A 20,258-nucleotide genomic window follows, 5' to 3' on the forward strand; every position below is an offset into this window, starting at 1 on the left:
GAGGGCACGGTGGGGCCCAAGGTCAGTGCCCGGAGGCCTGCGATGCCCTGGAGAGGAAGGCCTGCTAGGGAGCGTGGCACACGCACCCAAGTGCCCCCTGCAGCCACCGCGGGGAGCTGACCAGGGAAAGGCAGCTGGGTGTCCGGGCTGGGAGGGAGCGGTCCGCCAGCCCGAGGCTGTGGGACGCGCTGGGAGGAGGCTGGGGCCGGTCCTGGTTACACAGCAGGGAGTGAGGGGCCTGGGGGTTGACCCCCGTCGGTGTCCCCAGCCTCCCTCCCTGTTCTCTGGCCCGTGGCCCGTGGCCAGTCCAGGGCTCAGAGCCAGGGAGGGGCTGAGGGTGTGGGGACCCCTCCCCTGGCCGGAGGGTTTGGGGCATCGAGGACAGCGGGGGTTCAGAGGGTAGAGGGAAGCCACGCTCTCACCAGCAGGAACCGGGCGGGGGCTCCCCCAGGGGCCTGGGCCCAGAGGGACGCCCTGCCTTCCCGCCGCCATCCACGTGGCGCCTGGCACCCGCTGCCCGTCCTGGGCGTCCCCAGGCTGCCTGTGCCTGGAGGGACGTGCTCCGCGGTCCCGGGAGGGCGAGGACAGCATCCACCCATGAATTTGTTTCTCAGGATTCCCGTCGGGCTTTGGCGGGAAGCTGCGGCATCCCTGCCCAGAGCTTGGGTGGGCAGCGGGCGGCCTCCCGAGCACAACGGCAGGGCCTCCACGCCCGGCCAGCTCGAGGAGGAGGGCGGCTGGAGGGCTCGGTCAGGCTCTCCTTGGGTTGTCACCATAGTGTGGACGTCAGGATGAGCCACCTGATGCTTTAGGGGAAAAGAAAACTCGAGAAGCCACTCAGCCTTCCTGTCCGGGGGGCCATCGACAGACCGAGTCTCCAGGCTGCCCAGCCCCTCCCCACGCTTGGCCTCTGCGCGGCCTGCGGAGGTACGGGGAGCAGGACCCCCACCCTGCTGGACGGGCGGGCAACCAGGGCAAAGTAGGGCTTGGCCCGTGGGGCCCTTGGCCATGAGCGGGAAGGCCAGTGGGCCAGGAGTCGGAAGACGGGGTCCCCATCTGGTCTGTACTGCGGGTCGGGTGTGTGGCCCTGGAGAGTCCACCTGGCTTCTCTCACCTTCAGTTTCCTCTTTTTTAAAATAGAGATAAGGATGCCCACTCCCACAGATGGGGGACACGGGACCTGGAGTGGGAAGTCTCCTGCGGGGAGTCACGGGCCTCTTCACCTGCCCTGTTCCAGGTCCCCCATCCTGGCTGCAGTGCCCTCCCCCAGGGGCATCAGATGCCAACAGTCATGTTGCTTCCGCTGTAGAGGGAAAAACCCAGATGCCAACGTGCCTGCCTCATCAGCCGTGGCCGTGCTATCCTCCCATGGGGATGGGTCCTGAATGCGGACTTTGTCCGCCCAGCCTGTTAGTCACAGTGGCAAAAGGGACCTGGGAGACTGGGGCCTGATGCCGGGTCCTTGAGCCAGGACATCACGCCGTGGGGTCCAGCCCGCAGCCCCCGACATGGGCCGGAACCTGCAGGCGGTGCAGTGTCCCCATCCAAGCCCAGCTCGGGGGGCGGGGGGACACCCTGCCCCGCCACCCAGGCCTGCGGCTGGAAGGCCCCCGAGGGCAGGCGTGCGGCTGCTCCTTCCCTGGGGCCCCTGCATGCAGTGGCGCATATTGCGCTCACACTGGGACTGCTGTGCGCTCGTCGGCCTCCCACGAGCCTTGACTCCGGGACCGTCCCACAGCGGGCCCGGTTCCGGCCCGTGTCGCTGGCAGTGCACTGGCCGGGTGGCTGGCAGGAGGAGACCTCCTCGGAGGGCCGGACGTCAGAGCCAGCCTGGGGGGACCCTGTCTGCCCCCTGCCCGGTCACAATCCTGCCTCCCGGCTGGGAGGGGGCGGCTGGGACTGAGCCCGGAGCCCGGGACCCTGCTGAGGGTCTTGCCGTGGCCTCACCGTCGGCTCCCCTGGGATCGGGTCCTCTGGGGCCTTGGGACTTTCCTTTCTTTCCAGCAGCTTCCGAGCAGTCTGACGAGGCTCCTTCCTACGTCGCCGACCGCGGGGAGCAGAGACCCAGAGCCTAAGGCAGGTGTTGCTTCTTCAGAGGAGGGTCTTCGCGCCGAAGGCTCGTTTGATGTGCGGGGAAGTTGCCAGGGACTGCGGTGGCAGCCAGTCTCTCTGAAGGTTCCTCCCCTCCCCCGAGCGTGTGCATGTGGACGTGTGTGCGCGTGTGTTCGGACAGCCACACAACCGAACTGCGCGTTCACACGCACACGTACCCGCAGGCTTTGGCCCAGAGGGTCTCCCTGCCATGAAGGAAATGAGTAAACAACTTCCACATTTTTGTTCCCCTCGGAGGCTTGCAAAGAAGGTGTTAAGAGCGCAAGATTTAAATCATAAACTTTATTAAAAGCCAAACAGCCCAACGTGTAGCTGTCGCCAACTTGGACCGTGTCTGGGGCGAGGCTCCTGAGCTGATCCAGAAGGCGGCCGGGCAGGAGCGCGGGGCGGCCTGCGTGCCGGGATTCTCCCCTCCGCGCGCCCTCACGCTCCCTCCTCAGCCTCCCGGACTCAGAACCCCAGCTGTTGGCAGCCGGGCAGCTTGCTGGGCACTTTCCTGGCCCGACGCTGGGGTTCACGTCTGTGTCTCACCAGCTCTTCCGGGGGCCCCTGTGAGGTCTGCATCCAGGTTTGCGTCAGTCGCTGTGGCCGGGGGTGACTCGCGTCCCCGGGGCGACCCCCAGCCCACCAGCTCCCCCCACCACCAAAGCGCCCCAGGGATCGTGGTCGTCCTGCCGGGTGGCCCCGTGGGTTTAAGAAACGAGACTGAGAAGGGAGTTACTTGTAGAGCACATGCAGTGCTCTCGGTCGCCCGGCTGCAAGCGGAGGGCAGGAAGGGGCTGCTAATTAAGTGCCTGAGATGAGCTGGACGCCAAGCCAGCCCTGCCCACGCGGCAGACCGGGGTCCCATCTGCGTTTCAGACGGATGCAGCTCACATCAGTTCTCTCATCAGTGTACCCTCTGCGTACAAGAGCGTCGGAGCATCCCAGGTGCTCAGTAAAAACGCACTCCACGAATGGATGGGAAGGAAACAGAGCTCAGAGCAGGGTGCCGCGTACACGGGCTCACGCAGCCTGGCTGTGGCCCGCTGGGTAGACCCCCAGGCTGCCCGGCCCCCGGCCTGGCTCCACCTCTCCTGCCTTCCAGGCTCTTCCGCCTCTTCTCTGGGTATAGCTTGTGGGGCTCTTTCAAAGGCTACCGGCAAGTGATACGGTGCTTCCCTCCAAAATTAAACTGAACTAACTACCAGATGACCTGGCAGCTCCACTTCTGGGTCTATACCCCAGAGAACTGAGGGTCTTAAAGAGATGCCTGTACACGCACAGTTCATGGCAGCATATTCACAAAAGCCAAAAGGTGGAAGCAATCCAAGTGTCCATGGATGGATGAACAGATGAAACAAAGTATCCATAAGATGGAATGTTATTCAGCCTTAAAAAAAAAAAAAGAAATCCTGACACAGGATACAACATGGAGGAAACTTGAAGACATTATGCTAAGTGATTAAGCCAGACCCAAAAGGACAAATATTATGTGATTCCTCTTACGGAGTTCCCTAGAATAGGCAAATTCACAGGAACAGAAAGTAGGAGCGTGGTTGTCAGCGGCGGGAGGAGGGGGATGGGAAGTTAGCGTTGACCGGGGACAGTCTCAGTTTGGGAAGATGAAAAAGTTCTGGATGTGAACCGTGGTGATGGTCGCACAACAATGTGAATGTACTTAATGCCACTGAATTATGCACTAAAAAACGGTTAAAATGGTAATATTTATGTTATGTAAATTTTATCACAATAAAAAAAATAATTAAAAAATAAATGCAAACAGAATGTAGAATGGAGTTTTTGTTGGGGATGACATGAAACTTTTGAGCGTAGATTGTGGTGATGATGATTCAACATTGTGAATTCAGTGTCACTGCATTGTGTGCTTACCAATAGTTAAAATCATAAATGTTATATGTTTTTTATCACACACACAGAAATTTTTTTAATTTAAGGCTGCTCCACACCACATCCCTGCAGTCTTGGGCACTGCTTCGGTCACTGTTGCTCCCCTGCCTAGAATCTCTCAAGGTTCCTCTTAGCCCAGGATGAAGCCTGAGCCGGTCCGCCCGGCACCACGGCCTGTCCACTGCCCGGGCACTGCTCCTCGGCTCCCCGACACCAGCCTCCCCGGGGCCTCCCCTCTCCCTTGCTCAGCCCCGACCCCGGTTCAGGGCCAGTGTCCCTGAAACATTGGCAGTGTCCTGGCAGCTCCTTGCTGGCCCATCCCAGACGCACCCTCCCTGGAGCCCCAGGCTGTCCGGTCATTCTTTTGCCTCCCTCTGGTCTGCCCTAAAAGGACACCTGCATGCTTCCTCTGCTTCCCAAACAGGGAACAGGGCATAAGGAGGTTGAGTAAACTACCTTTTATTAGATTTGTTTGGTTTAGAGCAGAAACCCTGTGAGGAATTCACTTTATATCGGAAGTAGAGAGAAGCTGCTTTCTATTAAGGGGTTGCCCAAACTCCCCCTTATTACAGGATGCCCTGAACTACACACAGCCCCTCGCACCCTCTGAGGCCACCAGTTCTACCTTTGAACAGATTTTTATGTTAGGAAGTTCTTCCTTGTAGACTTGTGGGTGATGAGAGCTGGAAAGGATCTTAAAAACAATCCTGTCCGGTCTCTTCATTTTAAACCTCCAGAAGGAGGTCTGGAAACACTAAGCACGGCGGTCGTGGTCCCACGGCCACTTGGGGGCAGGCCCAGATCCCCACCCTGCAGGCCGGGCCCCCTCCAGCACCGCACTCGAGCCCCCTGCGCTGGGGCCCCAGCCCCACCTGAATCCCACGGCAGCTACAGCTCTTTCCCGCCGTGGCCCCAGCTCGGGGCGTGTCTTCCCCGAGGTCCGCCTGAGAGCTGGTTGACTGGAGGCCAGGCACAGGCTGAACCTGGATCCATCGCCAGCCCTTCCTACTTCAGCAAGAATCGGTCTGCGCTACCAGAAGCAGCAAAGGTCAATGCTGTTTACTCCGACCAGGCACGGGCACCCCACTGATGCCACCCATGGAGGCGGCATCTCACATTTTGTTTAATAAATAAATCCAGCGTCCAGCGGAAACAGCAGAAGACGGTTGATGCTTCCGAACTATAGCGCTCACTGGGATTCTCAAATTGCCAGCGACTGCGAAGTGTAGATGTGAACCTTGGGGATGAGATGGGGGTTCACCCACTCCCCACTGCGGAGCCAGAAACTATAGCTGCTACCTACGTTTGTACCAAATTTAATTGCTGTGTCCGACAAAAACACCAACACATACTCAACTTCACGCACGGCCTCTGAAACGGCTTGAGAAAAACCCCAAATAACTTGGAAGTAGCTTTCAAACAGAACTTCTCAACCCAACTACAAGGCTTACGGAGCAGACTTTCAAAGGAGCTATCAAGATATCTGAGAAATGAGACAACTCAAAACTCCACTTTAAAATTTTGCCTTCCTGCATGAAGAGAAGGAATGTCACAGACCGTCCCTGATACTCTGGGGTGAGTGTGGGGTGACTGTGAGTGTGAGCGGAAGGCCTGGGGCACACGCGCAACCATGGCGCCTCCCACCCCCAACAGATACCCCACCAACAAGGAAAATGAGTCTAATCTGGGATGATTTATTTTTAGTGAACCCATGTTGTGTCCTCGTATTGAATAATTTCTGTTCAAAGTGTGTCCAGAAACACTTTAATAACCGCCTCTAAATGTTTTGCTGGAAGATTAACATTAATTAAAAAATTAAAATTAAAAAAAAGCAGTTGATGTTTGACCCCCCAGAGCAGATGTTGGCGATGTTCCTCTGTAGTGAGACAGACAGGCCAGCTTCACAGGTGTCACTCAGGACCCTGGGTTTAGAGGGGCCACCACACTCGTCCTCTGCTCTACTATGACCATCGTGGGATTCTTAACCACTTTTTTTTTTAATAAACTTATTTATTTTATTTATTTATTTTTGGCTGCGTTGGGTCTTCGTTGCTGCGCGCGGGCTTTCTCTAGTGGCGGCGAGCGGGGGCTACTCTTCGTTGTGGTGCGCGGGCTTCTCATTGTGGTGGCTTCTCTTGTTGCGGAGCACGGGCTCTAGGCATGCGGGCTTCAGTAGTTACAGTACACGGGCTCAGCAGTTGTGGCTCGCAGGCTCTAGAGTGCAGGCTCAGTAGTTGTGGTGCACGGGCTTAGTTGCTCCGTGGCATATGGGATCATCCCAGACCAGGGCTCGAACCTGTGTCCCCTGCATTAGCAGGCGGATTCTTAACTTCTGCGCCACTAGGGAAGCCCCTTAACCACTTTTTTAAACAAGGGCCCCGTGCTTTCATTTTGTAGGAAGTCTTGATGGTAGCCTTTGCCATCCATACAGTCTCTGCTTGGCTGTGGATAAAAGTGTGTCTTCTGATGAAACTCTATTTGTAGACGCTGAAATTCAAATTTCATCTAATTTTCACGTGTCATGTAATAGTATTCTTTAAAAACATTTTTTCCAACCACTTAAAAATGTAGAAGCCGTTCTTAGCTTGCAGGTCATGCAAAAACAGGCAGTGGGCTGGATTTGGCCCCTGGGGTGTGGTCTGCCGACCCCCAACCAGGGCATGCCGGAATTTTCCTCTTGTCACAATTCTGGACCGGGGCCGGGTTCAGGGGTTGATAGGGCTTGCTCTGTACGGGTGGTGCCCGAGTGCCACCTGCAGTGTGGGTGCAGGAGTGGGTGTTACCAGTGACGGAGCTGTGCGTCTACACTGCATGCAGCGGGTGCTGTGTCAGGGGCGCGGGAGGTCAGGCCTGAACCCAGGGGCGAAGGTGTGCGTCCAGCAAGGGGGCAAGGGGGGCTTGTGGTTCGTGGCTGCTTTAAAGCTGCGTCCTGGGCTCGGGGCTGGGAGAGCAGGAACTGGGCAGCTGAGAGACCCGCCATCGGGTGGCAAAGGTAAGACCAACCTATAGACACGCGGTTACTGTCAGCACGAGGCCACCGTGGCAAGTTCACAACCACCCGTCGGACGAGCCCACCCAGAGCACCCGCCCTGTGCCAGGGAGACGCGCATTCTTGAGGGTGAAGCACGGGGACACCCTGGGTGCTGGGGAGGCAGGTCGGGGAAGAGGATGGAGCCTAGACGAGCTGAGAGCTGGGAAAGGACCGTGGGCGTCCGTGTGGGACCACCAGCTCTTTCAGCGAGAGGGCACTTGGAGCAGCGGGAAGAAACAGGGACATTCCTTGAGGGGACAGCCGAGCACCAGGCCGAGATCAGCCTTCAGTCAGGGCCCCCTGGGCTGATGGCTGGAGAGCGTGGTGGCAAAGGGGGCGTTTAGAGGACACGAGACTTCAGGAGGCAGGGACACTGGCCGGCTCACACGATGACATCGAACAGGAACCCAAGGGGATGAACTGCTCAGTCCGAGATGGAGCTTGTTTCCGGGGTGACGGCCACTGTGGCAAACCCGCCACTTCCTTGGTCCTCTTCCGTCTCAAAGGCTGCCCGACGGTGCTTCCGCTCCCCAGAGACGGCACACAGACTTGGTCTGAAGCACAGTTCCTCCACTTTGGGCCCTGGTGTCCTTGTCCCTAAAATGGGACAAGACAGACTTCATGGGGCCACAGGGGCGGCTGGACCAGACGATCCAGGGACAGAGCCCGGCTGGCATCAACGCCCCACTGCACGCACTTCCCTTTCTCCCTTGTCCCTTAAGGTGAGTGGATTTTTTTTCCTAGTCTTTTTAGAAATAATGATTATAGAGTCACAGGAAGTTAGAAAAATAGTACAGAAAGGTCCTCATACCCTTCATCCAGTTCGTGCCAATGGTCACATCTCACATAGCAGATCAAAACCGGGAAACTGACAGTACAGCCTACAGACCTTCCTTACTCAGGTGTCAGCGGTTTACTCGGGCTGTGTACGTGAGTGTGCGCGTGCGTGCTCCTGCAATTTCATCTTGTGTGTAGTCGGTCAAGATACGGAATAGTTCCTTGGCCACAAAGGTCACCCTCCTGCTCCCACCTCATCGTTTCAAGACTGTCACGTAAATGGAATCACACGGTCTGTAACCTTTGAGAATGGCTTTTCTCAGCAGAATGTCTTTGAGATCCACCCAGATTGTTGCACAGATCAGTGTTGGTTCCCTTTGGTCGCCGAGTGGTATGGACGGGCCACGTTTTGGTCACACACTGACCTGTTGAAGGACATGTGGGCCGTTTCCAAGTCTGGGCTGTTACAAATAGAGCTGCTGTGAACTTCCAGGTACAGGTTCTGTGGGAGCGCACGTTTTCATTTCTCTGGGATAAATGCCCAGGTGTGCGTATGCCGGATTGTATGGTGTGCGTATGTTTAGTTTTTAAAGAAACTGCCATACTCTTATCCAGAGTGGCTGCACCGTTTTGCATTCCCACTGGCAACTTCTGAGAGAGCCAGCTTCCCACAGCCTCACCAGTGTTTGGTATTGTTGCTCTGTGCACTTTAGCTGTTCTCGTGGGTCTGGGGGGACACCTCACCGTGGATTTCACTGGCGTGTTCCTAGTGGCTGGTGACGAGCGCATTGATTTTTGTATGACGTTGAGGCTCACATTTCAACCTATGGGTGCCCCGTGGCCCCAGCACCCCTTGCTGAAAAGACTGTTCGTCCCACTACCACATGTAGAATGGATGGCTGGTGGGAAGCTGCTGCATAGCACAGGGAGATCGGCTCGGTGCTTTGTGACCACCTAGAGGGGTGGGATAGGGAGGGTGGGAGGGAGATGCAAAATGGAGGAGATATGGGGATATGTGTATACGTATGGCTGATTCACTTTGTTATACAGCAGAAGCTAACGCACCATTGTAGAGCAATTATACTCCAATAAAGATGTTGGAAAAAAAAAAAAATAAAGAAAAGGCAACTGCTGGGGACAACTGTTCCCCCATTGAACTGCTTTTGCAACTTTGTCAACAGCATTTGGGGGCGTTTGTGTGGGTCTGTTCCCAGGCTCTGTACCCTGTTCCACTGGTCTGTCTGTCCTTCCATTAAGCCATGCTGCCTTGATTACTCCAACTATATTGTAAGTTTTCACATCAGGTACAGTAATTCCTCCCAATTTATTCTTCCAAACTGAGTGGATTTTAAGACAATATTCCCCCTAGATTCCATTCTAGGCTGAGACAAGCCCAGGAAATTTCAACACAAATTGGGTGATTTGGGAAATTTTTTAGGACTCTGGAAAAAGGTGTGTTTTTCCCCACAAGAATGGATGGACACATTTCCTCTTTTTCTTTTCTTGTTTTTTTTCTTATTATGGTAAAATATAAAAAACATGAAATTTACCATTTTAACCATTTTTAAGTGTCCAGTTCAATAGCGTTAAGTACATTCACACTGTTGTGCAATCCTCCGTCTCCAGAACTTTTTCATCTTCCCCAACTGAAGCTCTGTCCCCATTAAACAGTAAACACTCCTGCCGCCCCTCGCCCAGCCCCTGGTAAGCACTATTCTACTTTCTGTCTCTATGTGTTTGACTCTTCTCGGCGCCCTCTATAAGTGGAGTCACACAATATTTGTCCTTTTGTGTCTGGCTTATGTCACTGAGCACAGTGACTTCAAGTTTCATCCATGCTGTCGCTTGAGTCAAATTTTCTTTCCTTTTTAAGACTGAATAATGTTCCACTATGTGTTTCTACGCATTGTGTTTATCCATCCATCAGTCAGTGGATGTCTGAGCTGTTTCCACCCCTCTGCTCTCGTGAACTCAGGGTCCCGATGCATCTTCTCAATTCCTGGGTTCACGCCCAGGAGGGGACCGGCCTCTCCTATGGCAGACTCTGGACTTGTTCAAACCTCTGCTTCCTTCCCTCCTCCCGTCGAAACCCCAGGGGCCACCAGCAAGGGGGTCCACGGGGCCACCAGGGGGAGCCTCCCTCCCTGGGATCCAGCGGGTCTTTGCTTTCTTTGCAGCCTCTGGCTGGTGGGGGCAGGAGGGGACCCAGCACACAGGAAGCAGCAGCCTCCCGCTGTTCAGGGCCTGACCCGGCCTGAGCGGCTTGTAGGGTCGGGGTCGTTCCCCAGAGCTCCAGGTACCGCCCCAGAATTGTTTTATTAAAAGCATCATGTCTCCTGCCCCAGGGGCCAGAGAACTGCCCTTTTTCTTAGTTTGGGGGAAATTGGTTTCCTGCCTCCTTGTGAGCTTGAACAGATTACGCAGAAAAGCACTTTATCTTCTGCATTTCTCCCACGGTCTCCAGCCCAGCCCGCCCCCCCTCCCACCGCTATTTATAGAACTGGGCCAGCGTGACTCCCGCCCCTGAGTGATGCTGGGCGTGGGATGGAGACCTGGGGTGTTTGGGGCGGAGTTTGGAGAAGCCTCTGTCTCCAAATTGGCTCTTGTACACCTGGGGACAGGTGAGGCCTGACCTGGGTCCCCCTGGCCTCGCTGGGTCTCAGCGTTCTCACCTGCAAGGTGGGATGACAAGGGTGCTGTCCTCAGAGTGCTGTTGGGAGGGTCACATTCCTCAGCCCGTGGTTCGCGCGCCGTTAGGACTGGTCAGTGCTGTCCTGACGCTGTTACAGTACAGTCTCTGGACCGACCAGGTGTCCCTCCGCACACTTCCTGGCACCACAATACTAGTGGAAAATCCGTAAAAGCTAACAGTTATCCCTGTGACACGGTGTAACTGACAGAGCACCCGCACTCGTTGCCATGGAAACTATCCTAATCCGCAAGGTTTTCCCAAGAGCCGGGCTCCAGGGTCTGCGCTTCCCAAACAGTGGTTCTTGTGCTGGAGAGGGTGTTCCCTCCCTGACCCCAGAACCGGCAGCCCCCCCCCCCCCCCGACCACCGCACCAGGGCCCTGAGGAAGGTGGAGGGACACCCAGGGGGCTGCTGGAGGGCGAGGAGGGCTGGCCGGGCCGGGTCTGCAAGCAGGTCAACATCTCCCTTGGTTAGGAACACGGCCCAGGTGGTTCCTTCCTCCCGTCGGCTGCCCTGGGCGATGAGCAGAGGCGTGGCGCCCTGGGGCTGCCCCACAGCTTGTCCGTAGCTGAGCTTCTTGCTACCAGCCCGCCAGCCCCTCCCGAGCCCACTGAGACGGAAAGAAAGTCAGACTGGGCTCTGCGGGTAAAGCTGGGCCTCGGCGTGGGGCTGGGCTGGGCCGATGGGGCCGCCCGTGCGGAACAGGACAGGGTGCACCGTCTCGGCACCGTCGGTCTCAGGACCACCTCTCGGTCGCGGGGAATCTGGAGCCCTGTCCCGGGCAGTGAGGGGCCTCCTTGTCACCCCTCCCTCACTGGGGGCGACTGTCTTCCCTCGGCCCCCAGGGGACAAGGCTGAGAGTTCACTCTTTTGTTTCAAGCAGTGAGGACTCCATTCGGCTGGTGGGGGCCCTCCAGCCCGTGGCGTTGGCTGCCGAGCGGCTGACCCAAGGCCCTCCCAGCACGCCCGCCGGCCACCCACTCCTGCCACTCTGGGCCGCCCCTGCCCGGGCCCCCAGCTCCGGCCCTCCCTGCCCTCCTCCGGCAGCTCCTCCCCAGAGAGACTCCCCTTCCTCCCTCTCTCCGGCCCAACCGCCAGCCCGCCCGATTCATCTCTGTCTCCCCACATCAAAGGCTCTCGGGCCAGGGCTTGGCCCTAAGTCAAATCGTACGTGCTCGATAGCTGGAGCAAGAGTGTCCTCTGTCTGTCCGGGTCGCCGTCACAGCGGCCATGCGCAGGGTTCTCTAAGTGCAAAGGGAGAGGCTTTTAAAGTATTGATAGTGACCGGGTCGGGTCTGAACCTTTAACTGTTAGAATGAAGGCATCTTTGAAACACACACTCAAAACCCATCCCAGCGAGTGAAATTCCTGGGGACCCTGGATTGCCAGGCCTGGGTTTCGATGACCTGGGCCTTCTCTGTCAGCTTCCGGAGACCCTGTCCCTGTCACTCACTGCAAACCCAGGTGGACATTTAAACTGAAAAGCTGAGCGAGCAGCTCCTGGCTGCCTGCCACCAGCTGGGCCCGGGGGAGCCCTGACGGCGCCTTGGGGAGCGAACTGGAGGTAGACGGCCGCCTGGGTGCTGAGATCTAAAGGTGCTGGGAAGGCTCCCAGCGTCCCGCCTACCCCCGGGGCCCTGAAGCGTCTTCTCCATCCAGATGCCGCGGTGCCTGAAATTCCACCACTGGAGAATCTGCTGTGGGTCTGGTAGCTCTTCTGTTTCCAGAAATTCCTGCTTAAAATGCACCCCAGATGGCAGCCGACGAATGAAATCAGCCAACGGGATACAGGTGTGGTTACCAGGCTACAAGAAAGGCAAAAAGGAAATGAAGCAAGGCTGGGGGGAGGGGGGCGGTCAGGAGTTTGATAAAGGAGTGGGTGAGGTCACTAGCCAGCACTTTCCCCTCCTGGGCAGTCACCTCCCACGCTGTTCTCTCCTTATCAGTTTCCCTCCCACCCACTCAGGTTTGGGAAACACGGGTCACCCCTCCAGCCCACCACCAAGTCTCTCAAAGCCAATGGCATTTATATGTTTCTTCTCTTAGAATCGAAGTTGTTTAAGGCCCATGTTTGAAACGTGAAAGGGAACACTGAGTACAATTTCAGTCTCTTTGCTCATCATCTTTCTCTCTCACTGTCTTCATGGCCAGAGCATGAAGTCTCAAGAAGGGCTTCTAGGAAGGCAGAATCCTCAGAGTCTAATTAGCGTTGAAGCTGATTGCTGTTTTCTGTGAGTTGTTTTCATTGATCAGCCTGTTTAAGGACATCCAGGGTTAGTGCAGGTGCTGAACTTAGTTATGTGTTAGGACCCAGAGGCTTGTAGACAGAGTGAAAAAGATCAGAGAACAGGGGAGGGTGTTGGGCTAAGTGCTTAAAATTTCACATTGTCCAATGTAACTCTCGTCCATTACGATGATACGTTCCCATGTGTCACAGTTCACCTCTTGTGGTACAACCATTTTTTCTCAAGCCAAACAAAAGCTCCAGCCAGGAAACTGCCAGCAAAGCTTCCCAGCTCAGGAGGTGGAATTCAGGAGTTTATAAATGCTTTTGATGATAATTATAGGTCGGGGGACAAACCATTACTTACCGTGAGATGTTTGGATTACCTGTGGACTTCCTTTATCATCCTCATTAGTACCATTTAGCGAAAGTTAACTCTCAAACACTATGGTGATGGCGGACCTGGAGCCCAGTCTCGGCTGACGCATCGCCAAGGCCAAGGTGGGCTGGAGTCGGGCTGGGGAACCAGGTGGGCTCCCCTCCGCCCTGCCGTCCGCCTGGGCCTCTGGGAGCCAGGGCGCCTCTCCTCTCCTCTCCTCTCAGGCTTGCTGGGTGTGGACCTATGGGACCCTGTGGCCGAGTCTCAGGCTGAGCTGAGGACCAGAATCACCTGTGGGGCCTTAAAAGCACAGACCACAGACACACCTGCTCAGAAGGCCTGAGGTGCAAGCCTGGGAGTCTGTGTTTGTAACAGTCTTTCCTGGGAGATTCTGATAAGCCCGCAATCCAACCCACCAGGGCCCTAGAAAGCCTCCCAAGCAGCAACTTCGGAGCCCGAGGATGGTGAGACACCCTCTGGTCACAAGACTCAACATCCCCTGGAGAGGAGGGAGGGAGGCGCCTCAGGGCGTGGACCGCTAACCACCCCTCGGAGCTCCCGGCCCCCTCCTCCAACACCAGGAATTTCTCACCCGCCTCACTTTTCTTCTGATTGCGAGCGTGTCCAGGGGCCCGTATTGTGAAGAGCACATCACTTGACCCCAGGGCCCCTGCCGGCCCGGCTCTCCTCCGGGTTCACCGTGCTGACGCTCCACCCCCCCCCACCTTGACCCTGGTCGTCTGGCTTCGTAGTTACCAGTTCAGTTTGCTGGAGCTGCGTCTCCAGCCACGCTGACCTCTAACCCCGCTCCGGGTCGCTGTTTCCTGCCTTCAACACTTGACCGCCCCACTGACCCTCAAAACGAGATGGACGTGGGGTCAGAGTCTCGTCTCCCACCCACACCTCCAGCCGCTTCCCTTTCCCTTTGACCCAATCTTGGCTTTGTGAGGTTACTGCGAGGACACTGCGGCCCCAAGAGAGGAGGTGACCCGCGCGGGGTCCACCCCGTCCTGAGGGCACCGGCATCTACAGCGGGGCACCTGACCCGGCTGTGTGCCCCTCTGCGGCCCCCAGACCCACCGTGAGGGCAGACCTCCTGACACGGGCACCGTGTCCCTGTGCCCTCCTAACATCCATCCGTACAGAACACATGAAAGGATTTCAGTCAAAGCTGAGAAGGGGAAACAGGAGGGACATGGGGATACTGGCATCTCAAAAGGGATGTAGCATTTCGTGTCCCTGGCGACTCCAAACAGGGCCTCCCTGTGGGCCATACTCTGGAGCAGTTTATTCCTGGGGCTTTGGCAGGTGATGCTGACGGAGGCTGGGGTCTCCGGATTTTGCCAGTTTTTAGTGACACCTTCAGCTGCCTCATTCTACATATTTGTGAAGCAGTAATTCATTCAAGGAACAATTGAGGACCCTGTATGTCTTCTCGTAGGAGAAAAATGGGGATGAAGATCCAGGAGTTCAAGGGCTGAGAGCCACGGCAGATTGTCCAAATGGGAACGAACTCAGGCCCTGTCTACTTTGGAGTAGTAATACTGTTACTAGTTTTTATTGAGTGTGTACCACATACAAGGCGTGGTTCTCGGTTTCCTCACCTGCATTGCCTGACTTAGTCCTCAGGTTCCCCCAGGCAGGCTGCCGTCTTACTCCCTTGCAGATGAGGAAACCGGGGCTAAGAGACAGCAGTGGCGTCTTGCCCAAGATCACACAGGCAGTGAGTCCGGACTTCCCGGGGGGGCTGACGTGGAGCCCCCGCTCAGCACCCTCGTTAGATCTCGCCCTGGAGGGCACTTGGCCTCTCTTTGGGGAGAATTGGTTACAGGAGACCCCCTCCAAGTGCGGTGAGTGGGGCTGTCCTCATTTGATGGATCTCAAGCAAGATAAAACGTAACTGCACGTATCAGCGGTTGAAACTGCCAATACTTTAGCCTCCTTCTGCCTTTATATAGATTCTTTGGGCTGCTGGCCTCTTGGGGTGAACTTTTTCCCAAGAAGTCAACTGCAGAGCCAGATTCGAGCTCATGACAGCAGAGTTTTCTTCTTACCTGCTGCCTTCAGCGCTTAGAACCCCCCTGACCCACACGTCCCAGAATGTCTCAGCTACCGTGAGTACCTGGGGGAATCTATGGATGGTATCTGGACATTTGGGTCCGAATCTACCATTTTTTTCAGCCCTCATTCTCAGAAAGGCATCCAGATAAGAAGCACAGAATGAACACCGAATGCCACAGGCAATGTGCCTATGAAGTAGCTGTTGGGAGAGCGGTTACTAGCTTTGCCTCTCTGTCTTCTCGCTTCAAAGGCTCATCAGGTTGGTGCCCCCAAGAAATTTTCTGTGCATCCCTATAAACCCTTAGAAAGGGCTAGAGAAGCAGACTGGGGTGGGGGGGAGGACTTTCCCACAACAGGGCGCTTTTCTCCTCCTCCATCTGGAGCAGCTGTGCTCCCTGAAGTGCTTCCTCCAGGTGCTGGGATGGAAAGGGAACGGTTGCCCTCAGCGTGCACAGCCCAAGGGGCAGAGGTCAGCCCTAGACCTAGTACCCCGACAGGAGAGCCACCGAGAGCTAAGGAAACGGAGGAGGCTGGCTCCTCCTGTCTCTTTCTGATGGGGTTTCGTTAGCTGTTCTGGCTTGGAAGGGGCCTCCCAATGTGGCTGGTGGCCTGTGAGGGCATGACCAGGACGGGGGAATAGGGTCTCCAATAAAGAGCCGGAGTCTTTACTAATTTCCATGTGTCCAAATACTTGCTTTCTCCTTCTCTGTTGAAACCACAAATGCCAAGTCAGGGTATGTTTTATCTGGGGGAGAAAGCAAGAGACCCCACCCAGCAATCACAGACAAAACATGGGCAAGATCTGTCCGCAGTCCCATCGGCTCTCGCCTCCGGGCTGACTCAGGCAGTGGGGCGCTCACCACTTCCCTTGGGAATCCAGCCCAGGACTCGGGGTTCCTCGTGTGAATGCTTTCCCAGCTACTCAGCCACACGCTCCTTTCCTGGGGGGGGGGCCGCTGCAGCCCCCCTCGCTGGACCACAACTGTTGACTCATCTTGGACCGAGATGGAGGTGGGAGGTTCAGGACCACTCCAGGGACACTCAGCTGGGTTTGCTGTCATCTGTCACTTGCCCTCCCCCTGGGTGGTCAGCTGGGGGGGGGGGGCAAGCAAAGTGGCCCGTTCTTGTGCTCCTTCCTTTAGACTTTAAACTTCCTGCGGCTGGGAACTGCTGTCAGCCATCTCTGTGTGTTTAGGGCTCAAGAAATGTGAGTGTGAAGTGAATCCCCAAATTCTCCCAGTTTGCATTCTGGAATGATCAGGGCCTCCTGCATGAGGTCTTCCCTTGACCTCCCACAAAGACCCTAACCCCAGAGCCAATGCTTTCTTCTCAGGAGGAGAGGAACTGAGCCTATTTGTAATCTGACAAGGTGGATTCAAAGCTTTCATCCTGCATCAGGCCAGCTACCCTCTGTGTCTCATCTGTCCCCAAAGATAAAGCCTTGAACTAGTTCCCCTCCGTGAAGGGGGCGGGGGGGGCATGGCAATTATAGGCCATTCATTTCAGGTTGCTGGACCTGGTCTCATAAACCCCGTTCACTGCGAGGTGAGAAGAGTCGTCAGGCACCTCCGGCCAAGACGGCACAATTCCAAGGAAGACTTTCCCTCTAATTAGTCTGGTATTTGCTAAAACTGCTCTTACTTTCCTTATTATAAACCCAGAGGACAATAGCTCCTTATTGCCAGCCCAGTACGGTGGGTTCCTGGTCCCTCGTTCCCTGACCACCGCCCGCCCGCCGCGGTCCCTTCCCCCACTGAAAGGGGAAGGTTGTCACCCTGTTCAGTTACTAATTAAAAAAGGCCAAGCCTTCGATTACTGCTATTGTTTTTTTTTTTTTTCTTCTCACTGTACTGCATTCAAAGGCAATTTCTTTAGCAGAGCGACCTCCAACTCACTCAGGGAAGAGAAGGGGGGTTCAGAACTTAAAAAAAAAAAAAGCAGTTGGAGGGCCGGCCTCAAACCATGCTGGTCCCATTGGTTGGTGCCCTGTTACTGGGGTCTGGAATAGGGTCCGGGGCTGGAGCTGGAGCTCTGCCTCCGTGGGACCTTGGCTACTCCCTCTGGGGCAGGTCACCCAGGGTGCACTACCCAGACTTGGGACATCGGTCCCAGCCAAGGCTCTAGTGACTTTTCAGGCACCAAATCCCGTCAGTGACTATGGACTAATTCAGGCCGGACGCTGTCCCAGAAGCGATGGGAGCGCGCGTTTCCCATGTGGAAGCACTCTTCTTGGTGTACCCGCGCCGCGTCAGCTTTCCTTGTCCCAGGGATGGCTCTGCTGGGTGCTGTCGGAAGGGGTCCAGGACCAGAGGGAATGGCTCGGGTTTGTGAGGCAGAAATAACAGATCACTCCTCTCCTTGGGGAGATTCAAGGAGGAAAGCGCCTGTGAGTGTTTGATGTGAGTAGAAAAGCTACTACGTGAGTCCCAGAGCCTCCAGCCCCGCAGTTCCTGAGCTGGGGGCTCCCCGCAGGAGCGCGGGACGCCCCGGGGGCTGCTGGCGCGTGAGGCCCCAGGTGCTCCCGGAGGACCGGGTCGAGTTCCGGCGAAGGGGCCGGTGGGTGTGCGGAGGGTCCGGGGGGGCTCCCCACGCGCGCCCGGGGGTCGGGGCCCGCGGAGGAGCAGGCGCGCGGGGAGCGGAGGCAGGTGCGAGGCCGGGTGCCGCCCGCGAGGAGCCCCGGGGGCGGGTTGGCGCGGCGCGGCGGGGCGGGGGCGGGGAGGAGACGCGGGGCGGAGCGCGGGGCCCGGGACCCGCCGGCCGGCGCCGGCCCTGCACTCGGAGCCGCGGCCGCCACCGCCGCAGCCAACTCGGGCCCAAGTTCCCGGCCGCGGCGGAGAGGAGCGCGCAGCCGGCGGCTCGAGCCCCGCGCAGGGCCCGGCCTCCTCCGCTCGGCCGCTGCCCGCGCCCCGCCTCCGCCCATCGGCTCGGACCGGGCGCCGCGCGGGAGCCCTCGGGGCAAGGAGCGCGGGCTCCGCGGGGGCGACCGGCCGACCCCCGGGGCCGGGCGGACACTCGGCGGGACCAGAGCGCAGCGCGGAGAGTCGGCGCCCCCGGCCGCCCCGGCCCCGCGGGCGCTAGAAGGGCCGGGCCGGGCGGAGAGCGAGCCGGAGCCCGCGGGCCTGACAAGCCGCGGACGCGCAGGTAAGCCTGGCGGCGGCCGGGAAAACGAAGCCCGCGCCCCGCCGCCCAACTTCCCCGCGCCCGCGGGCCGGTCGGGGCGACCGGATCGGGAGCGGGGAGGTGCGGTCCGGGAGGGGCCTCCCCTCCACCCCCCGCGCCCGGGGACCGCGAGCCTGGCCCGGGACGGGTCTGCGGGGCCGGGGCCCGGCGGCGCGGGGGGCGCGCAGGGGAAGGGGTCCCCGCCGCCGAACAAAGCTGGGGCCGCGGGCTCTCGCCGAGCCCGGGCCGCCCCCAGCCGGCAGGTAGCGAGGGTCCCCGCCCTCCCGGCGGGCGGGTGTCGCCGCTTTCGGTCCCCGGGCGGCGACCGCGGAGCCGCGGGGAGCCGCCCCCGGGCGAGCAGGCTCGGCCCCGGCCCGTCCGCGCGCCGCCAGCCCCCGAGCTTCCCGCGCGCTTTTCCCGGCTCGCTCGGGCCCAGCTGGGGTCCGCGGTGGGGTCTGCGCCCCGCGCCCGCCAGACTGTGGCGAGAGCTGCATCTGGATTCTTTTAACCCCCGCGAGCAGTGCTAGTTTGGTGCCTGGATTCCTGCCTAAGCCCGAGCAGGTCGCCGGCTGGTCTTCCTAGCTTTCTGTTTTCTTTAATTGCGCCTCCGCTCGCCCTGCCTCTTCCATCCCAGCCGGGAGAGGTGCGGGGTGGCCATTCTCCACCTCCTCGTGGAGCCTGGGGGGATATTTGGCCACGCACTCTAGTTCGAGCCCCGGTTCCTAGATGTTCTCATCCTGCAAGTCTTCGTGAGAGACCATTCCACTTGCTTGGAGCGGGACTGCTTCTGTTTTACAGAGAGGGGAGCTGAGTGGTGACCCAGCTTTTCTGGGGAGCTTGCTCTCCACTTTCCCCCGGGCCTTCTTCACTGCTTTTGCCACCTGACTGCTTGGCAACAGCTTTCAGTTGCTACCACCCTGGGCAGAGTTTCAGCCTGGTACCTGGAGGAGAAAGGCCAGGATCGTGTTACCAGTCTAGCGGCCAAGGAAGTGCCCACTTGCCAGAGCTGTGATGCCCTGCCATCTGCATGGGTGCAGAAAACTCCAGTGGGGCAGAGTCACGCTCCTGGCCAAACACCAGCACCCAGGCAGGCACAGGGCTGGAAGCTTAGGGTGACCCCTCCTGAGGCTGGCCCTAAGGCAACATAGGGGCCGGGGAGCAGTGAGCACACCCTGGGAAAGCCGAGGACCCTTTCCTGGACCCCGGCCCTCCTGCTGCTGATTCAGATGTGCAGTTTACTTATCAAAGGCAAGGCTCCAATCTCAGGCGTGGGTGAGTGAGGCCCGGCCCCGAGCTTGTGCCCACACGCCCACCAGGATCACATGCGCGTCCCCCGGCAGACCCGCCGACCTGTGGAACGTGGAAGGCTGAGTGGTGGTTTCCTCTGTTTCAAAATAGCATCTGTTCTCTCTTCACACAGAAGATTTGTGGTTATAAATAGCAGGAGGAAGGAGGTGCGTCTCCTGGGAAGGAAGGGCAGTGCTCCTCTGCACGCTTGTGGGGGGAGTGGTGTGGCTGGGCTTTTTGTGGGGAGGTCCAGTCTGGATCCCAAGGCCAGAGGCAGACTGGGGCCAGGTCTCTGCCCCAAAAGGCGCAGGTGTAGCAGACACAGGGAAGGAGGTTCGTGGAGCAAAGGACCTACCGAGGTGACATGTGGATAAGGACCAAAGGGCAGCCCCCCTTCCTTTCCTAAAGAAAACCAGCCCTCGGGCGTGGGACCCGCTGGGGTCTGCCTTCCGGGGAGCAGGAGCCAGCCCCGCTTTCCCAGGCCCCGACTTCTCGTGTGTCCCAGTATGAATGTGTGAGCAGGCGTCTGCCCAGTGTGCCTGAAAGCAACCCTCTTCATGTCCTTCGGTCGTGCTAATGTCTCCAAGGGTGTCTCGTTGGCTTGAAACAACTGTTTTCTGAAAAAAAATTTTCTATGCCCAAAGCTT

At 57.8% G+C, this 20,258-nt stretch overlaps 1 protein-coding gene across 1 annotated transcript in view; it reads left to right on the forward strand.

Annotated features, from left to right (window-relative positions):
- The first annotated feature begins 17,905 nt into the window (after nucleotides 1-17,905).
- The window catches only part of WNT5B (Wnt family member 5B), a 90,025-nt gene continuing 87,672 nt past the window's right edge, over nucleotides 17,906-20,258 (forward strand). Inside the window, exon 1 of the mRNA XM_057556379.1 lies at nucleotides 17,906-18,306. The gene's annotated coding sequence lies outside the window, so the exon portion shown is untranslated. The remainder of the gene's footprint in view (nucleotides 18,307-20,258) is intronic.

This window comes from Balaenoptera acutorostrata, chromosome 11 (assembly GCF_949987535.1).
Source record: "Balaenoptera acutorostrata chromosome 11, mBalAcu1.1, whole genome shotgun sequence".
Taxonomy (NCBI): Eukaryota; Metazoa; Chordata; class Mammalia; order Artiodactyla; family Balaenopteridae; genus Balaenoptera; species Balaenoptera acutorostrata.